At 32.4% G+C, this 11,723-nt stretch overlaps 1 protein-coding gene across 1 annotated transcript in view; it reads left to right on the top strand.

Moving 5' to 3' along the window:
* Positions 1–1,451: 1,451 nt before the first annotated feature.
* The window catches only part of LOC113391647 (fatty acyl-CoA reductase wat-like), a 35,587-nt gene continuing 25,315 nt past the window's right edge, over positions 1,452–11,723 (top strand). Inside the window, exon 1 of the mRNA XM_026627680.2 lies at positions 1,452–1,580. The gene's annotated coding sequence lies outside the window, so the exon portion shown is untranslated. The remainder of the gene's footprint in view (positions 1,581–11,723) is intronic.

Genomic DNA, 11,723 nt, shown 5'->3' with positions numbered 1-11,723 from the left:
GCCGACATATACTATTTGACATTAAAGATTTAATTTAAATAATGTTTCATAATTTTGGCGCCGAATGTAGATAAGTAACTTGCAGTTTACAATGAAATTATATCAAAACAAAACCATAAAAAAAATAATAATAAATATAAAAACCATAAAGCCATAGGTTTCGAAATTCCAAAAAGATATTAATAGTCCACTACTGGACCAAACATATTTTTCTCGAGGCCTCTTCTTTAACAGGAGACCAGTCTCCTCTATATAAGCTGAAGCGATTCGAATATTAATTATGAACTTAAAATGAAGTCAATAGCTTGGATCTACCAAAATACGAGAATTACTGTAAATCGGTATCCAATATTCCATGAACGACACATTAAAGATCTTTCCCTATAATGCGAGGTTAATTAAAACGGGGAAGAGGCATAAACTCGTCTAGTAAGCCAGTGTGTTGGTGGCGCATTGGTGTTGTAAGGAATGGTTAATATTTCTTATTGTGCCAATGGCTATGGGCCGTGGTGACCACTTACCGACAGAGGTGGGGCATGTGTTCGTCCACCTCCATATTTCATAAAAAAAAATCAATTAAAATATCATTTATTTATTTTCATTTTTGTTGAGAGCATTCAGAAAAACAAATGCTGTAAGTTTCTTTCGCCGGTTCCTCTCAGGACTTTTGACGTTTATTTCCAAATCGGTGGTAGATTTTTGACACTTAATAAGCAGATGTTCTGCGTCATTATTGAATAAAATTTTTATTTTTAATTCGTGTCTTGTATTTCTCGTGATTGTATTGTATCTATCGACTAACATATTGTTTCTGCTATGGTTTAGTACATACGGATAGGATATATAATTCTCTGACGCGACATCGACGTCGCACGCTGCTGATCCGCGCGGTTATTGCGAGCGTTTTTTCGTTGTCAACACGCGGCAGTTCGCGACACATGCCGCGGTTATGGGTTATGGCACTAAGTGAGAATTAATAAGGATTCCCATTGTTTACTTGCATTTTAGTGAATCATTTGTCCGTCTGCTTTCTTGAAATAGATAAAAATGTGGCAAAATATCTCGCGTATTTCTCAGACAGACAGTTTCTTAAATCCCAAATAGGTACATACGAAACTTTTAAATTCACGAGAGTTGATGCGAATTAATTGTCGAGTCACTGAAAGCTCTCATCTTTAAAGACTTAAAAAGACGATGGTTCTCGATTTGGTATTCTAGTTTGTGGTACCGTCGTTACTTCTCATTTTCCATAACACAAGTGCTTTAGCTACTTACATTGGGATCAGAGTAATGTATGTGATGTTGTCCAAAGTGTTGCTGTTCGGCGTTAGAATACACGTAGACGAATAATGAATATGAGTATTATAGCTTTTCGTATTTATTAAATGTCGTCGTAATTTATTTTATAAATATTAAACTCGTAAACGCAACCCCGAACTATTAATATGTATTTAAAGCGATCACCGTTTGTGTATGTGTTCGACACGTCAGTATTAGAAATACGAGGCGTTGTGTCGGACGCGTTCGAGTACTGTATGGTGCAGTACATTTGAAAACGTGTTCAAGAAAATATAAAACAAGTGAGTCTTATTGTATTAAATACTTTTAGTATTAAAAAAATCTTTATTTTTTTAAATTATATTTTTGTTAAAGTATGTAAATATAGATGAGTTTTAATTAAATTTTATAAATTATTATTGTAATAACATTTGTCAAATTGGATTTGTGGTAATTTTTTGTTTGAAGTTGTTTTGGCAATGAGCGCTGTTAAACGCTATGTTGTACCAAATATTTATTTTTGTTAATTTAAGTAAATATTTGTATATAATTTAAAATAATTGCAATATAATGGCATAAATATATCGATTATTATATATTTAACCATTTAATAAATTATAACATTGTAACGTGGTCATAAACAATTATTTTTGTAATATAGTTCGTGGCAATTATTTTGCCTACACAGAGGTTAACGAACTATTCTGTAATTTATAAAGTAATGATTTTTTAATAAATTGACTATTTGACATATTATGGTCTTCCATGAGGATATAAAGGTTTATTTCAAATAAAATCAAACTATTCTTTATTCAAGTAGGCTCGTAAAGCATTTTTGAATCGTCATGTTACACCTTTGAATTAAATTTAAAGCTACTACCGGTTCGGAAAGTAGATTCTACATAAAGAACCGGCAAGAAACTCAGTAGTTACTCTTTCCAACCATTTTAATTACCGAGTATGTAAAACAACAATTATTTTGTTATATATCCCGCCTAGAAGTCAATAAACACTAAGCCCACGCATTTTTATCTTTGATATAATCTTGTATTGAGTAAAATGCCTTATTTATAAATGTTATTTTGACACGGTCTTTAATTTTTTTAATTAACTTTAGTTTACTGAACTGAACTAATGTAACTTATTAATAAACAATGTACTAAAATATTTGAATGAACATAATACTCCACACCGGAACAGTAATGGTGTTATATGCTACTGATAAGGTATTAATAATGTATCCTCCCCCAAATCTTAACGGTAACAGTTTGTCATTCCGGTTCTTCTCGGTAGAATCTACATTCTGAACCGGTTTTCAATTAACATTTTCTTTATAATATGACGACTTAGAAGTGCTTTTGATTATCACGCGCAAGTTTGTATAACAATTTGTAAGCTAGAAAAGACGGATGGTGTTCCCTGCGGCATATGGGTTGTTGAGGCTCTGTGCTGATGGTATTAATGGATACTTCACCCCAATAAAGTCCTTACTATCTTCCGAGACCCAGGGGTTGACTTGGGGTGACGATATTTTTCTTGATTATCCCGGGACCTCGCTATGAGTGACTTTTCTCGTACAGAATGATTTATTGACCGTGAAGGAAAAAGATTTGACGATAATTACAAATCTGTTACATTACACATATAGTTCAAAACTAATACAAGGACTTATTCACGTTTCTTTGTACGTTGTCGGTGAACCGTTAATCGTTGTAACTTACCTTTAACGCTAGCTTTTAATTATTAAACCTAATTAAATTATTAATAATTAAATATAAAAATGCATCGCTACGAACTGCAGCTTCTCCAGGATATCTTCATTCTCAAGGAGATCATCTTTATATAGGTAGAACCCATGTGTTCACGTTTCCATTAAACTTAAAACGAAATATACTCTATTGAATACTTTTATTAGTTTATATTAGATTTCAAGCTCACAGCGCTTTGGAATATAGGTTCTAATCAGAAGTACCGGCGAGATACTCAGTAGTTACTCTTTTCCATTAAATAAACGAGTTCTGCTTACGAACTCTACGAATTTTATCATCTATATTCATCATATGGAATTAATATTTTATTTATTAACATTATCTTTGAATTAATTAATTGGCAAAGTGAAAAATATCTATGTATTTTTTTTATTTTATAAAAATGAATTATATGAATTAATTTACGGATTTATAAATTGAAATTAGGCGTTCATAGTTTATCTTCACTTCTCATGTATTATTTATAATTATATTTATTATTTATAGTAATTTACATGATGATATAAAAAGGTTTAAATACAAAAATGCAAACGCTCGCAAACGGCCTCGGCGACGCCGCGCCGGAACCCGCGCGTGATCTTTTTTGCTTAGACTTAGATAATCTATAAAAATTCAAAACATTATAATTACAGTATTATCAACAAATCGTATTAAAGGTTTTTATGAAGGTTTTTGCTTAGATTATATTATTAAATAACCTTGAAATTTTAGTAGAAAAACCACCAAGAAATTCAATTCATCAAAATATACTTTATTCAAGACTCTTGCACTTTTTAATCTTCATTTGTGGCGTCCTGAGGTTCATATAATAATTAATGGTAATCTCGGCTGCGACCGGCGAATGTTTTTTCCTGACAATCAATAAATAAGTGTAAAGCAGATATTGAATAAAGATTTTTGACTTTGACTTTGTAAACATATAAAATCTATTTGAATAAAGCTAATAATTACTTTTAATGTTGACTGTTAGCTGTGGCTAAGGACTGAACGTCACGCAGGATTATGCTGAGTTGAATTTCAGAATCTTTAGCAACGTTTGTGCAATGTACAGTCGGGGTAAGAAAAGGTTCGTCACCTTAAGGTCTATTTTCGTGTGCTCAGTATGTGCCATAATCTGCTTTACCGACTGAGTATGACATATTGCGTCGCAATGTACACTATTTTGAACCAAGTTATCATACTATGTTCGTTTAATTTTATGTGCAGTTTTCTGTTTAATGCTTTAGTTTCAAAATGTACTAAGAGTTTACGACTTGATAAAGGAATGAATTTGAAAACTGACGAAGGTTTTCTTACCCTGACTGTACAATAGGACTATCTGATCTATTATATCCACTACCAATATGACGTTAGTTGGCTCATTGCTCGGCAAATGCCTCCTGTCTTATTAAGTAGACCATCTTATCACATCTACTCATGCATTTGTGCAGATTACTTCACGACGTTATCCTTAACCATTAAATATAAAAAAAAATCATGAAACTCAGTGACGTTTGTAAAGTATTGCTAGTTATTGTACTCAGCCCTTGAAGTATTACAAATAATTACGTAATTAATTATAATTACATTTATCAAGAAGTGCGACTTTAGTTAGTAATCTTTCAAATTCTCACGGACTTTCCGGTCGTTAGAACAATCGATTTCAATTATAGACCACTTCTGGTTATTGGTCCATGTCGTTCGTTTTCTAAGTACATCATTGTACAACATTTTGAATAATATATTCTTACTGACCAGAAGTTAAAATGACTTAGAAGTAATAAACAAATAACTTTATTATTACAAATAATAATAATTAGTTTAAATTAATAGTGATTAATACTAAAAACCAACTAAAACGACATTCTATGACTCAGAAACAGTATGTTTGAAGCACCCAAACTTGGCGCCAAAAAGTAAACCCAAGCCAATGTGACAGGAGATCGCGAGATTTTTTTTTAAAATGTATTACGCAACAAGGTGTTTATCCATTAGGCATTCAATAAATATACTACGTTTTTTCTCTTTTATTGTCTTTATCAGAACAAGTTAGTTAAAATACCAATATAAAATTACACCATCGTAGACTGTGCCCAAAGTTTATTAAAATGTAGTAATAATAATTATATATGCCACCGTAAAATTGTAAACACTGCTGTATTATAATCTATCTCGCGAGATTGTAAACTGGCAAAATATTGTTAACCTCACAATGCTGCTTACAGTGTAACGCGATCTTTTTTTCTATGAATTTTCCAAATTATTTTCTTACACGGATTTAAACGGTTCCTTTCAACTTTTCAGGAAACGGTTTAACATCTAAATTTATGTTAACAAAATATCAGGGCAGTAAAAAGCTAATAATATCATTAAAATTATCTTTGCTCGCCACGATTTAATACAAAGTAATATTAAGATTTAGCGCTCCATAGATTAAAGAAAATGTTTTTTGTATCTGTCCAGTTGTGTATAGCAAAATATCAATATATCTAAACTTATGTTATTTGACATTCAACACAGTAATTATCAAATCTCTAATAAGCATTCCGATATTTTTTATGAATTGAATTATTTTATAGTATCTACATTTAAAAATACAAAATAATTTATCATACAATAATCACGCTAGTCATACTTACTATAACAAGGTTTTGTTGATTTGTTTTTTTTTTTCGTTTCACGCAAAAACTACTAATCCACTTGTTAAGGAATTTTAGTTAAGATGAAGTCAAAGTCAAAGTCAAAAATCTTTATTCAATATAGAAGTGTTTACACTTGCTTATTGATAGTCAAAAATCTACCACCGGTTCGGAATTTAACAACTCGGACTTGAGAAGGACCGGCGAAAGAAACTCAGCGGGACATTTTTTTTTTTTCCATTTTGCATGTACAATAATAATTATATTTTAGCTATTTGAAACAACCTGGAGGCGATCATTTAATTCCCAAGGTGTGATGTCAACTAAAAAGTAATTAGTGTTGTAATAAAAAAAAAAAATAAGAAGCGAGTACGTATCGATTAGGGGACCTAATCATTTACAGATTTACTAATCTTTTGTACATTGATTATTTTTATTCTAATACTCAATTCATATCAACCGACTGAGTCGGTTGATATGAATTGAGTATTAAGTATGAGTATTGAGTATTGAGTAAGGAATTGAAAAAAGAGGAATTTGAAAAAAAGAGGAAAAAATTGAAGAAAGAGGAATTGAGTGTTGAGTATAAGTAGTAAGTAAGTGAAGTTGCAACATAAACCAAACTTTTTATAATAAATCGTGTTCGGCCGTTGGTCGAAATCCAACACACATCCAGCTTGTCTGAGCCCATTCTATATTATGTCTTCTATATATTTAAATAATGTATTTTTTATTCTGTGCGTTACTTACTTGAACAATACTGGACGTATTGGTATGTGGCTATGGCCCATCAACGCGGAATCGTCCGTAAATATATATAATCTTACTAATGATATAATTTTTAAATCCGTAGATTTTTCTCCCTCTTTTATTCAATATGCAAGTATATATGTACCCCCATAGGTAAAGAAAACAGTTATATATACAAAGTAGTTTCACGAATGTTGTGATGCTCGAAGCTGTGTGTTTATGCTTTTTATTCCAGGTTCAACAGCTGACATTGATTTTACCACTCGAGGCAGAAGCGTAAACGCAAAAAAATATAAATAAAACACTACCGGCTTGGTTTTTTTTAACAAATGATTTAAAGAAATATAAATAATGACAGGTGCTCCTCGATATGTGTTTTCGCGCGTTGTCATTACAAAAACACAAAGTCGCTTACCGCTGTCTGTCTTTGGTTTTTTTATAGATAGATAGTGATTCGAGAGGAAGGTTTATATGTATAGCACGTGCACAATGCGGTAGAGAAACATTGATAATTTCAGAGGCTTACATTGCAAACGCTGGCTGAAGCTACAAGACACCTTAAAAAGGTCTACAAAAAATCCGCGATGGTATATGTCTATCTCTTAGGGATAACCTACAATAACAATAACCAACTTTTTACGAGAAACTATGTCTTGTTTTCGAAGTGATTTTTAACAATACAGCATTATTCCTTATCCAATTAAGTACGTTAAATACATTGTGCATTTAATATAGATCAATATGGCTGTTTACAGCATGAAATTTAAATTAATATTTTCGAATATATTACAGATTTAAAACGCAGGGACATAGCGGTTTGTATTGTCTGACTGAAAAACTGTGAACGTTGTATATAAAGACATACTGTTGTATATTTAGTATCATCATTGCACCCGAGCGCAGCCGGGGCGGGTCGCTAGTTTAAATGTAAAATAATGTTCTAGAAATTTGTGGCGTACTAATACCTCGTTTAATGTTAATACCACAGCGCACCGAGAAGTAAAAACCAAAATATACTTAAAAAAAGAAAAATTCAATGTACCAGTAATATATTTAAATGAACATTACTTAATTAGTTTAATTCAAATGAAGTAATAAAAAAAACACTTTGTTTTAATAAATACATTATAGGATGTTGTTTGTTTTTAAATTTATTTTTGATAAAGATATTTTTTGTTTTATTTATATATAATACATTGAGATTGAGATATTTAACTTAAAATATTATTCTGAAGTTAATTTAACATTTCGTATTTTATGTTTACTTTGTGCAAGCCCGTCTGGGTAGGTACCACCCACTCATCTGACATTCTACCGCCAAACAACAGTACTCAGTATTGTTGTGTTCCAGTTTGAAGGGTGAGTGAGCCAGTGTAACTACAGGCACACGGGACATAACAGCTTAGTGCCCAATGTTGGTGGCGCATTGGCGATGTAGGGAATGGTTAATATTTCTTACAGCGCCATTGTCTATGGGCGGTGGTGACCACTTACCATCAGGTAGCCCATATGCTCGACCACTAACCTATGCTATAAAAAAAAACATTATGTATGTAAATTGTTATTTTCTGTTGAACTCTTCCAACAGAATTCATATGAACTTGACTTTGGACCTCGTTTATTATTCCTACAATACGTTAAATAAATTAATTTATTCACGTAACATTTCGCGAGGGCGACATAAAAACTTAATTTGTGTATGTTTATGGAAAGCAGTTGTAACTGCGTAAATACATAGTGGAAAATAAGTAATGACTAAAACTGTTTTTTTTTTTAATAAAATTATATATGGCAAAGACCACCCGGGGAAAGTCACTGCCAATTATTAATATAATATATAAAATAATAGAAGCTTCTAACATTCTTTACCAACCTAAAGAATTGTAGTTAGTATCGTCTCTCGCCTGGATGCTAAAACACATATTTTTAACCTGTTCCGACCACGAGAACAGCACAGACAAACAAACAACGTCGACATTGAACTATGGACGTAAAATTAAAGAGGACTTCTATTATAAAAAAGGATATCATATTAATCACGAACATTTTTTAATGCATATAGCAAATCGCATGGAATACTTAAATCCAAGGTTTGTGTTCTGCGATTGAAATAGAGTTTATATCGATACTGTTATGTGTGTCTAAGTGTCTCTGTACTAGTTATTGTTATGACAGCGATGACTATAATGACGGCCGTTACTACAAGCTGACCGCACACTGCGATGCATACAAAACAAATGATTTTAAAACATTAAGAATATATAACGCGCTGCTTGTGTCGTCGTATTGTGTCAGTGATTCGGTACACGATACTTGCGACTTGTCAAATGCGATAAAAAAGGCAGTATTTTTACTTGGGGGTAGGGCTTCGTGCTCGCCTGTGTTGTACCACCAATCAGCAATATTTAGTAGGTATTTTTCTGTTCCAGTTTGAAGGGTGAGTGTGCCAGTGTATCTAAAGGCACATGGGACATAACATTTTAGTACCCAAGGTTTGTGTCGCATGAGGAATGATTAATGTATCTTACAGTACCGATGTCTATGTGAAGTGGTGACCACTTACTAACAGACGGTCCATTTGTAAGTCCATCTACGTATAAAATAAAAGTGAATACTATTACTAGTAACAAATTGCATACAGCGTTGCCCATGTTACGTTACTGACGTGAAAAAGCATTCATTTTAAAAAATACACAAAACTGTCCATAATATAGTAGGGGAGTCTTAGTAACACGATTACAAAAAGGTATAAGGTAGACTTGTAACATATGAATATTGAACATTTAGAAGATAACAGCTTCTAAATGTTCAGCAGCTGAAATAAGGGTTCCTGTTGGTTTACAAATTGGTTTAAAAATACATTCTGACAAAAAAAGATGTCGCGCTGAGTGTCTATCGCCGATGTAAAGTATGAATTAAATAAATAAAATATATCGTTTGATGGTGGCTACTTACTGTGAGGTGGTCCGAGTCCACCTACCAATATTATAAGAACAATGTCCTCAAAATAAGTCTTAGTATAGTTTTTATAAGAATTTTATTAAAAAAAAAAACATAATTATACTTTATGAATCGTTGTGCGCAGTCGGTTCAAGTTTTAGTGTTTTATATGTAATTATAAGGATAATAATTCTGACCCCTGATGGTGACCCCTGACGACAATCTATGTCAATGTCAGAGCATACGACCAGTGTTCACCGCTGCAAGTTACGCGCTTCACGTCTGCATGATTTTATCAGCAAAGTCCTCGCTGTTCTGTGAGTGCTCACTTCGTAACTCACATGTGTAATGTTTGCTTATGATGATACTCTATTTTGATGTATCCTTTAAATTTAATAACTATTTATAACTAGATCTCGTCTGCGGCTTCGCTCGCGTTATAGGGGTTCGTGGTCAGATGTTAGCATAAAAATGTAGCCTTATTTGCTCCCTGGGGTTCAAGCTTGCTTCATCCCAAATTTCGTCAAATCCGGTTCAGTGGTTTGGCCGTGAAAGAGCAACAGACAGACAGAGTTACATTCGCATTTATGATATTAGTATAGATCAAAATCAAAATATATTTTATACAAGTAGGCTTTTAGAAGCACTCTTGAATCGTAATTTAACAAACTATTTAAAGTAAAGCTACCATCGGCTCGGAATATAGATTCTACCGAGAAAAGTCGTCAAGAAATTCAGTAGTTACTCTTCAACATTTAAATACAGTCATGTTCGTTATATACAATTATATATGTATATAACATATTCTGCCGGGAAGTCAACAAGTATTAGATGTCGTATATTACTCCGAAATTCCACGATCGTTGTCTGTGGTGAGTTTGTTCTTTGGGAATAGCTCTGCGGAACATGTATCTAGTTTGGACTTTTAACAAGAACATAAAAAAGACATGTAAACAAACAATGGCAGTCAATGTAAGGCGACGAGGCTTTTATGGCGTCGCGTACAATAGTCATTGTATTGCTACATTATTATATTTAATGGGAAATAGTGAGGAAGAGCAGAGATGACTCATTAGTTAGAAGCTGGGAATCTTAAACGAAGACTGCGCGCTGATAAATGTATATTATATACTTATAAAATAACATGTCCTGACTGCCTGATTGATCAACGTTGAGCGTAAACTATTAAAGTTAGGGCCATGAAATTTGGTGAGTAGGATCGTTTTATTGACACCCACTAAGGAAGGAATTTTGTAAGTTCTACCTCTAAGGGGGTGAAATAGGGTTTGAAATTTGTATGGATGTCAGTCATTTTTGAAGTTACAAACATGAACATTACAAAAATAAGATTCGCACAGTTTTTGCTGAAATATTGAAAGTAAGAGTTTGTTAACTTCCCACTGTTTAGACTCCCCCTTTGGCCCTCCCTTTTGAGAAGAATGCTCTTAAGCGTAAGGACTTTAAAATATTTCAATATTGGACATAGAATTAAACAAAGCAAGCTCAAATGTCGAACGTCAGGCTTTAAGCATAAAAATAATAAAGATATGACAACACACGACAAAATATTTAATGAATATATACAAGATGTTTTGAAACAAAAGAAATAAAACCATTTTTATCATTATAGCTTGTTTTGAGATCGATCTATAGATTTCCGAATTACTTTGTAAGCATTAAGTTACATGCTTTAAGTATGTTTAAGAATCCCTCTTAAGTTGGAAGGTATGATTACTTTATGAGAAGTTTGTAGATATTTTTAACTTTAAAGAACATTTATAAAATAAGCCGAAACTTCGATACTTTAAAGTTTTTTATTTCTTTAAATAAAGTATGACTAGTCTGTCGAAAAATTATTGTACTCAAAACCGTTGTAATTCGCTTAACGCTTTTTATCGTTTTCACTTCACTAAACTACCAACTTTGAATTTACTTACAGACATATTGTAAGGTCCATACTAAGCGACATGCATGAAATTATTAATTAAAAACTTCCGGGCGTGTATGGATTAGGGTTCATTAAGCATTCAAATCAAATCAAAATATACTTTATTCAAGTAGGCTTTTACATGCACTTTTGAATCGTCATTTAACAAACTATTTTAAGTAAAGCTACCACCGGTTCGGAATGTAGATTCTACCGAGAAGAACCGGCAAGAAACTCAGTAGTTACTCTTTTTCAATATCTAAAAATACAGTCATGTTAGTTAAATACAATTATATATGTATGTTATGTCTCCTGCCTGGAAGTCGACAAGCATTAACTCCAAGCTTTTTTATCATCTGTATAATCTTGTATCGAATAGTATGCCTTCTTTACCAATGTATTTTTTACAGTTGACTTGAATCTATGAAACGGCAATGTTAA

This window comes from Vanessa tameamea, chromosome 30 (assembly GCF_037043105.1).
Source record: "Vanessa tameamea isolate UH-Manoa-2023 chromosome 30, ilVanTame1 primary haplotype, whole genome shotgun sequence".
NCBI classification, from domain to species: domain Eukaryota; kingdom Metazoa; phylum Arthropoda; class Insecta; order Lepidoptera; family Nymphalidae; genus Vanessa; species Vanessa tameamea.
This window is presented reverse-complemented; position numbering and strand designations above follow the sequence as displayed.